This window comes from Cydia amplana, chromosome 23 (genome assembly GCF_948474715.1).
Source record: "Cydia amplana chromosome 23, ilCydAmpl1.1, whole genome shotgun sequence".
Lineage (NCBI taxonomy): Eukaryota > Metazoa > Arthropoda > Insecta > Lepidoptera > Tortricidae > Cydia > Cydia amplana.
Genome location: NC_086091.1, coordinates 1,195,527 through 1,206,522, shown reverse-complemented (window position 1 = coordinate 1,206,522; position 10,996 = coordinate 1,195,527). Strand labels below are relative to the sequence as shown.

The following is a 10,996-nucleotide window of genomic DNA, read 5'->3' as shown; positions in this document are numbered from 1 at the left end:
GCTGGATACGATTAGTGTAATTGTGTGCGCTAGTGTTGGGTAAGTATCGATGTTTTTAATGACTTTTTTCGATGCTAGGGGTGGTTTATCGATATCTCGTACAAAATGCTGCCCGTTTACTATAAGTAGTTTTTAATAAAGGTACGTTTAGTCATAGAGTAAAAATACATACTATATTTCTCTATGGTTTAGTATAAGTCTGCTACTATGTCACCTCCAAGTACTTTTTTTAGATTAGCATGGTAATACCCATTCTGATATGTAATTCCCGATCCTGTTATTTATTTTGTTATTTGACAGTAGTAACGTGTACCTACAGTTTCAGTTTCCGTTTCATTTATTTTGTTAAACACACTCAAGAAATGCATAAAATAAGTACATAATTATTTAGTTAAGTTTTGTAAAATACAATGTAGCATCGCTCGGAGACGTAAGTATTTGTTTGAAAAAAGTTAGGTCAACTCATCAACTAAAACATAATTTTTGGGCTTGGGATATAGATATCAGGAGACTGATATCGATAGTTTTCTCATCACTGGGCTATATTACAAATTGTTTAAAACGTGACCTTGTTTCTAATTTAAACCATATTGTTTAGTGCTGTGAAAGAATCGCGTGTGAATTTTCTAATGCGAATTTAATGGAAGATGTTTATCTAATAGTCGTAGGCTTTTGAAAGGTTTTATTTAACCTTAGATGGGCCTTTTTTTAAGTTGTAAGTGGGTCAAAAATAATACTGTGTTCACGTCTTTCCTGTAGACATACACAAGAGTTAAGGGCTATAAAGGTTAATTTTCTTATTTAATTCTTATCCACGTGAAAAGGTTCTCCTTTTATTTAGAGAACTATGATAAAATCATTACTTACATGCCCACAAGCTGTTAACTATTGCCCACAGGAGAGAAAACTAGTTTGTTCGCGTGAACTGTACATTTTTCTCTCCTGTGGGCAATAGTTAATAGCTTCTGGGCATGTAAGTAATGATTTTATCATAGTTCTCTAAATAAAAGGAGAACCTTTTCACGTGGATAAGGATTAAATAAGAAAATTAACCTTTATAGCCCTTAACTCTTGTGTATGTCTACAGGAAAGACGTGAACACAGTATTATTTTTGACCCAAGTATACCACACTTTATTTGGGAAGTTTTAATATGATATCTACTCGTAGTCACGAGCTTTTTCTATCCAAATAGTTGAAAAAAATGTTTCATACTTTCCATAAATTAGTCACTCCGTCCATCCCGTTACAGTTATACAAAATGTATGAAAAATAAACGTCTTAGGTCTTAGGACACTTTTTTTCTTCGCAGACGAATGCAGGTTTCTTCACGATGATTTTCTTCGCCGAAAAGCGTAAACTCAAGCCAGGATTTGAACCCTCGACCTCCGGATTGAAATTCGGACATTAATTTCACTCGGCTACACTACACACATGTAAAAAATGTAGTACACTGTAGCCGTTATCCTCGCGTTATCCCGGCATTTTGCCACGGCTCACGGGAACCTGGGGTCCGCTTGACAACTCATCCCAAGAATTGACGTAGGCGCTAGTTTTTACGACAGCGACGACGTCATCTGACCTTCAAACCCAGGGGGTAAACTATGCCTTATTAGGATTAGTCCGGTTTCCTCACGATGTTGTTCTTCACCGAAAAACGACTGGTAAATATATCATTAACTAGCGGCCCGCCCCGGCTTCGCACGGGTTAACAAATTATACATAAACCTTCCTCTTGAATCACTCTATTTATTTAAAAAAACCGCATCAAAATACGTTGCGTAGTTTTAAAGATCTAAGCATACAGACAGACAGAGAGACAGCGGGAAGCGACTTTGTTTTATACTATGTAGTGATAGTGATGATGTTTCGTACATATTAAGTTCCGAAAAACTCGTTGATAATTAACAATTTATTGGAAGCGGTCCTATAAATTGTTTATTATATTGTTTTTAAGTGTGTTTTACGCCAAATTTGTATATTCTATTCCCCAGTGCGTTATGTAGGCTTATTCCTAAGTATACAGGGTAGTTTAGCCAGTACAGCGCGAGTAAGAGATGCTCATTTCTCTAGCCGGTTGGGCAACGCATCGTGCGTCCGATGTATCGATTAGTTATCTTAGACTGAGTCGCAAGTAACAAGCTGAAGCGAAATGTAACTATGTACAGTAAGCTGCAGAGATAAGTGACCGGATGATGATGAATCAGATGAATGTCATTCGCTCATTCGACACCTTACCTTTAGGTGTGAGAGTATGCCGCATTCCTGCTTCGGAGACTGTCTTCATTCGCGCCCCATCCTTGTGGGGCGGTCTTCCATCGTCATCTTGTGGACGACTGGTGTGATCCGGTCTAGCGTGAGTCTTCCTTAACCTTTTGGACGCCAATGACCGATATATCCGCCACTAAAGATCAACTTCAGTTTTGACACTTCAATCACGTGGCGTCTGAGTGACAGTATGTTTAACACGGCGTTGAAAAGGTTAATGTCGGCTGTACACACTCGTCGAGAGCCTCTCGCCGAGAGTTTCGGCACCGCTTCGATCCAATCGGAGAACCGCGAGACGAGACAAGGAAGAGCGAGACGAGAAGGGAGCTGTATGTACGCACTCGTTCTCGGCCTATCTCGGGATCTCTCGACGAGTGTGTACTCTAGGGGAGTGTGTACTGAGGGACGATCTAACAGGGAGGATGTGGTAGAAGATTAAATACGTTTATGATCAACTTCTGTATATTTTTTAATAAGTTTTAGCTAAATTACAATATAAATTACAACATTAAAACAATAATTGGCTAGCCCTGCTGGCTGCCTCTTTAGGAATGCTCATCAGCACACCCGTTCCATCTGACACTGGGATCGATTCTAAATTTATGTGTAAGTTGCCAGCCACTGACCAAAAAACTGTAAAGGTTGCAAACCTTTACGGTACCTACAGCCCGCATAAGGGTTTGCCGACTGAGGTACGGGACCCTAAAGGGACACCGCATCTAAGAGGTCTTAAGCTTTACGCTTGGACCGCGTGTGCAGTCTCGCAGGCAATTTGACGTGCGCACGAGCGCCCCATCATCATGTCATACCGCAATGATCCGACGAATTAGCATTTTTGCAATTCGATCTGAGGGGCTACTGCGAAAACCGAATTTCGAAAATTGCGGAGATCTTTCTCTTTTACTCCAATGAAGGCGTAATTAGAGTGACAGAGAAAAATGCCCGCAATTTGCGAACTTCGATTTTCGCGGTTATAGCCCTGTTACGGATTGGCTACTTGATGTATGTCATTCCATGCGATTCATCCCCTCGGTTGGATTGCTCTACGGATGAATGTGGAGTGTATGTACAATGGACCTATAATTTCTATACAGTATTTTGCTGCCAAGTCCTTAAGAGCCCATCAACGTGCGTAGCGCCACTGCTAAATAATCGTGATTATTTCAATTTAACGGCTCGGCTCGGCTCGGCTAATCGGGGAGCTGGGGCGTCGCTTGCAGGAGAGAGGCCTCGACCCCCGCTCCGGGTCGTTCCTGGCGCAGAGGTTGTCCATCGCGGTTCAACGCGGTAACGCAGCAAGCGTGATGGGCACCTTTGCATCGGGGGCGATGCGGGGTGGGTTGTTTGATTAGTTTTTATGTGTAGGTTTAGTTGTATTTATAGTTAAGGTTATTTCTAGTATATTTCTTAGTTTTAAGTATTTTTGATGATTGTGTCTATTTATTGTGTGTACCTACTTTAATGATAAGTATTTCTAAATTTGTAATTTTAATAGCGACAAGTTAAAATTGTATTTAACGAAATATATTTAAATAAAAAAGGGGGCGGCTACGTACTGTATCTTATATTAAAGTACCCTTTGAATACATCAAACTAGTTTCTATGTTGCTGGATTCGTCAATCTATAAACTCAAAACAAAAACGGCCGTTTTAACTTTGGACGCATATATTGATGAACGATTATTTAGCAGTGGCGCTAGTGGGCACGTTGATGGGCTCTTAAATAAATCTCATTCAAACTGTTTCCCATTATCACAAACAACAGAGGCACATTGTTTACATAACTAGTGGTTCTGTGAGCTGTAGACCTCGCGAGCATAGCTTCAAACTAAATAAATGTATGGCTCCTCCATTTTGAAAAAAAAAACCGACAAAAACATTAGGTATATTTAATCATCGAACCTGCTCAGCAAATTTGAAGAGAATCGTTTGAGATTGCGACCTGTAGAGGAGAACATCCGGCCTGAGACAGGACCCACGAAGTCTAATAAACATTTTAGGTTACTATCACGAATCCACATTCTATCAATGTCGCAGATGCCCAATCTCTAAAGCCCCCTCCAGACTATGTGCGTGAATCGCGGGCGAAGCAGCGAACGCGAGTGTGGAGTCAATGTCGGTGTCTGCGAAAATCGACTCCACATTCGCGTTCGCGGCTTCGCGCCGCGATTCGCGCACGAGTGTGGAGGGGGCTTAATGTTGTAATCAAGCGCATGTTTCCACGTGCGCCCATTACGGATCAGCCGGAACGACACACTGCACGCTTGTTTAGGAGTTACGAGACGAATACGACACGACCAAGACATGGAGAAGGTATGCGTCAAAATAAGTCGAACCGTTTCATCGAGGGACTTTTAAAACGCACGGTTGACCCGGGTGGTCAAACGGTTCATATGCATCTGCCACTGGTTCGATTTCAGCCCTGAGGGCCTACCGCAAACCACGTTCGACGTGAATGCAGAGAATTTTAGCTAGTGCTAAGGCCAGTGAACTAAGGCGGACGGACGGACAAGCAGATAGACAGACAGACGGACATGGGGAAACTGTAAGAGTTAGGTATAGGTTGCGTCCCTGTCACACTTACGTACAAATTTACAAGTGCGACAGGGAGGCAGCACGTCGGAGTTCGCGGTAGGGCTCTGGGCACTGGAGGCCTTGGTCACTTTTTTAGGGTTCCGTACTCAAAGGGTAAAAACGGGACCCTATTACTAAGACTTCGCTGTCCGTCTGTCTCATGAACAGTGATAGCTAGGCAGTTGAAATTTTCACAGATGATGTATTTCTGATGCCGCCGCTCTAACAACAAATACTAATTAAACAGAATAAAATAAATATTTAAGTGGGGCATGCAATACAACAAACGTGATTTTTATGGCGTTTTTTGCGTAATGGTACGGAACCCTTCGTGCGCGAGTCCGTCTCGCACTTGGCCGTTTATTATTTGGAAAATCGCAGCAAATCTTATTTGCCTACTGCCCGACGTAAGTTAGTCATCATCTTCCTCGCGTTGTCCCGGCATTTTGCCACGGCTCATGGGAGCCTGGGGTCCGCTTGGCAACTAATCCCAGTAATTGGCGTGGGCACTAGTTTTTACGAAAGCGACTGCCATCTGACCTTCTAACCCGAGGTTAAACTAGGCCCGTATTGGGATTAGTCCGGTTTCCTCACGATGTTTTCCTTCACCGAAAAGCGACTGGTAAATATCAAATGATATTTCGTACATAAGTTCCGAAAAACTCTTGGTACGAGCCGGGGTTCGAACCCGCGACCTCCGGATTGCAAGTCGCACGCTCTTACCGCTAGGCCACCAGCGCTTTTTTGTAAGTTAGTAAAAGGTCTAAAATATCGTCGTGGCGTCGTCTCGTCTCCGTACACTTCGTGCCGAGCGTGCGTCACGAGAAAACGTTCTCGAGATTGCGAGAAATTTATCGCTCGGGATTTCGATGCTGGGTCGATACTGAACACATTATCAAATATTTGTAAATCTAATATGCTCTGAGCACGACAGTGGCGCCACAGCCGTCTGAGGGGTACCGCGAAAACCGAATTTCGCAAAGCGGGGATTTTTCTCTTTTACTCTAATGAAGGCGTAATTAGAGTGACAGAGAAAAATGCCCGCAATCTGCGAACTTCGATTTTCGCGGTCGGTCCTGGATTTGCCTTTCCTTAATACCAAAATCACATATTCTGACAGATGGATTTACCCGAGTTTGAAGTTAAGCGACTCAATTATAAAAATGATTTAAAAAATGAAATCTTATTATGAACAAATCGCTATAGGTACAGCGAGGAAACGCGGCCAGCCTTCTGGGAACCCTGCCCGTTGACGGCGATTTAGTATAGGGCAAATTTTTTACCTGTAGCATAAGTAAGTTAGTGTAGTGTAGTAGGTTTAGGTGGCGCTGGTAGCCTACCGGTAAGAGCGTGCGACTTGCAATCCGGAGGTCGCGGGTTCGAACCCCGGCTCGTACCAATGAGTTTTTCGGAACTTATGTAGGAAATATTATTTGATATTTACCAGTCGCTTTTCGGTGAAGGAAAACATCGTGAGGAAACCGGACTAATCCCAATACGGGCCTAGTTTACCCTCTGGGTTGGAAGGTCAGATGGCAGTCGCTTTCGTAAAAACTAGTGCCCACGCCAATTACTGGGATTAGTTGCCAAGCGGACCCCAGGCTCCCATGAGCCGTGGCAAAATGCTGGGACAACGCGAGGAAGAAGAAGTAGGTTTAGTAAGTTTATTAGGTATGTTGTTTTTTTAGTTTTGTGTGTTAATAAACGATTTGACTTTGAAAAAATCTAATAAACCAAAATTCGCACTCCACACCCCTGGGCACTACCAAATAAAGTAGGTAACTGCTTGGTCAAAGACTTTGGTGAAGTTGAGCTCAAAGGCTGACAATAAGGTCGTGTTTAAACATATTTTTGGCACGTTGGCTTGTACAGATGTTTGTGAACCCGACCGGTTAAATTGTACCGTGATCCTCACCTAAAAGTAATCACTCATACATTCGTGACGCTGCAGGCTAAACTCGGTAAGTAATCTTGTATCGATAATTACTTGTTTAAATCGATTTCTTATGTATGTCGTCATCAGATATATCGGAGCGGCCAAGGTGTTCACAATATCTGAACACGCACTCGAACGCCCTGATATCAGAGGCGTGTTCAGATATTTGTGAGCGCCTTAGCCGCTCGGATGTATCTGATGGCGACTGTACCATATGTTTGATTAGGCACAAGGTCTGATTTTATGAGCCAAGGGCTTTAGACGGTGCGAGAACTCGCATGCGAGTTTCATACATTGCGTCATTTGATCAGTCGGCTGAATTGATGTAACCTCAATGGTCCGCAATGTAACTAAAATCGTATACGAGTTCGCGCGCCGTCTAAATGAGCCCTTAGGCATTTTAGGCAGGTAAGGTTTTCCTTACCTGCCTAAAATGCCTAAGGAGCATCGCGAGGAGACCTGCATACATCTGCGATGAAATTCAAAGGTGTACCTTTGTGAAGTCCCCAACCTGTATTGGGCTAGTGCGGGGATTATATAATAATACAGGGTGATTCAGGAGACGTGAGCAGGATCAAGCCTACGCATTCAGTAAGTTATAAACAACTGTTTCGTACCAGTATTTGCGAGATTAACTTTAATTAATTCTATACTGTTTAAAAAAAAAGTTTTAATTTATTTACGACATTTATGGTCACCCTCTTTGTTTTATCCATAACAAATGCCATATTAAATGTCATCGGAGTCTGGTTACTTCTGAAAAATCGTATCTCACTCAAGTGTGACATTTTATTTTCTTCATACTCAAAGCTGTCAAAACGGTTAAAAAGGTTTTATCTTTGTTAATTAAATGTGGTATCCATGATTGTAGATAATTAAATTTGTCCTTATCAAAAAGTATAACAACAGAAAAAAAGCGTGATCGTTTTACGTAAATATTGTGGTGAACGATTCTTTTACATTTACTGATTGTGTAGGCTTAGTCCTGCTCACGTCTCATGAATCACCCTGTATAATATAATAATCATTTATTTCGAGTAACTTTTACAGACTCATAGATATTGTTAGTATGTACTTATAGCTATGTTAGTGTTTACACTTATCACTATATATACAGAATAATTGTTAAAAATATAATTAAAAATTTATTAAATAAAATAATGTTTCTAGAAGTACAACTATAGCCCAAGCCCTCTCACGCATGATGGCTCCTCTACACGATGGGCCAGCGCCGGCCACTCCAAGGGACGCAGCCATGCGGTAGAATGAGATAGCAATATCACTTGCTCCCTCTAACGCATAAATGCGTCCCTTGGAGTGGCCATCCGCAACGAATACTGGAATCGCCGCCACAGCCAAAAGTTTTGAAACTGGAACACGGAATTTATGGGCCATTTTATTTAAAGTTGTCCCCTACACTTTTTTTTTTTAAATTGGGATTTTTTATGTAATTAATTCATTAAAAAGTCATCTTATACATCAACTTACAAATATTAACATACATAATTACATACGTATCTACTAGTCAAACCCGTTCCTTATCGCTTCCGGTGCAAAAGTGCCCATAATGCTCACGGCATTACCCCGCTGGATGGCTATGGACAGCCTCTGCACCAGAAACGATCTATCGATATCATATCGGTTATCGATTTTATGTTATTTCTACTCAGAATAATGAGCTCTTTTGATCCTAATAGAATAAAAAAAAGTGTCCCAAAATTTCCATACATTTTTCGATCATTCCATTCCGTGGCCGCCATACAAAGTCTATGACAAATGGTAGCGGAATGGAAGTAAAAACCTTAGGACACTTTTTTTCTCCTATGAGCATAGAAAGAGCTCGTGATTCTGAGTAGAAATAACATAGAGATTCACAAATAAAAAAAAGTGTAGGGGACAACTTTAAATAAAATGGCCCTTATCCATTTTACGACAAGATTCTCGATATCGCGCTGCTATAGTTAATCAGGGAGAATGAAAAAAGGTCAATACGTAAGAGATTCAGAGAGGCCCAATTTTATTAGTCGTGCGAATAAAAATATAGGCGAATAAAACAATAATGGGTTTGGTAATAATAAAACATTTTTTTTTTTCCAATCACAGGACAGTATGTAACACACAAATATTATACTTAAGTATATTTCATAATAACTTATACCTTACTACAATTAAGTATCAAAAAAGTATAAATAAAAAACTTGTATAAGTAACTAAATTATTTTAAGTGATGGGTTATAAATAATTATGCTTATGTTTTTATATTTCGAGTATAATTGTTGTGTCCAACTGTAACCAATGATCGACTGTAACCAGTTACTTATAGACATTGTCAATGGGCGTTTTTTTTTTGTTGTCCCCTACACTTTTTTTTTCAAATTTGGGAATTTTTATGTTATTTCTACTCAGAATCACGAGCTCTTTCTATCCTAATAAAAGTGTCCCAAAATTTCCATACATTTTTCGATCTTTCCATTACGCGACCGCCATACAAAGTCTATGAAAAATGGTGACGGTATGGAAATAAAAACCTTAGGACACTTTTTCTCTCCTATTGGGATAGAAAGAGCTCGTGATTCTCAGTAGAAATAACATAAGAAATCCCAAATTTGAAAAAAAAGTGTAGGGGGCAACAAAAAAAACCGCCCCAATATTAGGTAACTTTACACTGTACTTATATTATAAGTTAGTTTTAAAGTTGAATTTGACCTTATTTTGGCACAATGTTTTTTATAACAATTTAGATCAATTTAAACATTTAAGTTTTAATGTTATGAGTTTACTTATTAAACCATTATAATTATTAATAAAATAATTATGTGTACAAGACGCGAGAGTTTAAAGTGTTGTACATATTTATTTAAACTTTATTACTTAACGACAAAAGGCCAACAAATTCTAGTCAACCATAGGTCCAAACGGAAACACTAATAAAAGTTGGTGCAATTGGTGGTTGGTGGTGTTGGTGATTGGTGTTGATTGGTGGTGGTGGTGATGGTGGATAGATAATATCATGCTTGAAAACTTAAATACGAAATTCAAGTTAATCTAGGACCATAGTTGAAAGATTTCGGACTAACGGCCTGATTATAATTTTAATAAACGTCAAACATTAGATCTCGATACGTTATGGATCGGATCTGTCAGTGTCAAAAGTGACGTTTTTGTTTGAAGAAACGTATACGTAACGTAACGTAAAGAAACACTGACATATCCGATCCATATCGTATTTATACCTAATATTTGACGTAGGTATATCAAAGTTCGAATCAGACTATAAGTAATAGTTGGTTTTCTAAACTTACTCGACATTACCTACCAATCCTACTATGCCCAATATTTCTATCCTAACTTGATAAAATAGTTATTCTCAAATAAACCGCTGTCTGTATTTAATTTCTCATAATGTGAGGAAGGCGATCATTATTGGAAATTTGATGTAGACAGTTATTTGGTAAGTAATCCGTTTTTTCACGCCAGCGGGCGCAGCATGGCTCCATTTTTATCGCCTGTCACTATGCCCGTCACTTTCTCACTTAAATACTTGTTAGAACGTGACAAGCCTGGTGACAAGCGATAAAAATGCGACCGTGCTACCGCCGCAGGTAATGTTTTTCATGGTAGGCAATTTTGGGCAAGTTTACGTAGGGTCAATACCTACTATATCATCCCTTTCTGACGGTCTAGCATGAGTTGCGTTCTCGCGCGACTCCATACTTGAAGTCGCGCAAGATGTATGGGGTCGATCAACTATTTCTTGTTGTTATTCTGTCCGGTCAGCCAAGAGACAATAGTAGCATAGTTTGTCAGAAGACGTTGTACACCACCTTCTTCTGACACGCTTGGTAGACGCCCCACAATGGAAAGGATTTAAAGTATCACAAAAAAGCGTGTTTGGTGAATTTAAATGCCTAAAAATCAGGTTTTAAAGAGTGACCCAGGAGAACGTAACCATGGCAACGAGTGACAAGAAAAAGTTGATTCACCCGTCGCGCGCGAGAACGCAACTCATGCTAGACCGCCTGGAATTACATAGTGCTATTCTTAGATGGTATCCAATCATATCTAATAGCAATAAAGTAAGACATTGCGTGATTCTATCTCTATCGCACGTGCGTAGTTATATTGCTGCCCCGGCCATGATGCCAGCGGGACAGCAATGTAATATTGCGCGTGCGAAAGAGATAGAAACAGATGGTTCAATGAACTAAATTCTTCGTGC

The 10,996-nt window shown here is 40.3% G+C and overlaps 1 protein-coding gene across 1 annotated transcript in view; it reads left to right on the top strand.

Moving 5' to 3' along the window:
- The first annotated feature begins 9,884 nt into the window (after nt 1-9,884).
- The window catches only part of LOC134658835 (neural/ectodermal development factor IMP-L2-like), a 98,655-nt gene continuing 97,543 nt past the window's right edge, over nt 9,885-10,996 (top strand). Inside the window, exon 1 of the mRNA XM_063514506.1 lies at nt 9,885-9,889. The gene's annotated coding sequence lies outside the window, so the exon portion shown is untranslated. The remainder of the gene's footprint in view (nt 9,890-10,996) is intronic.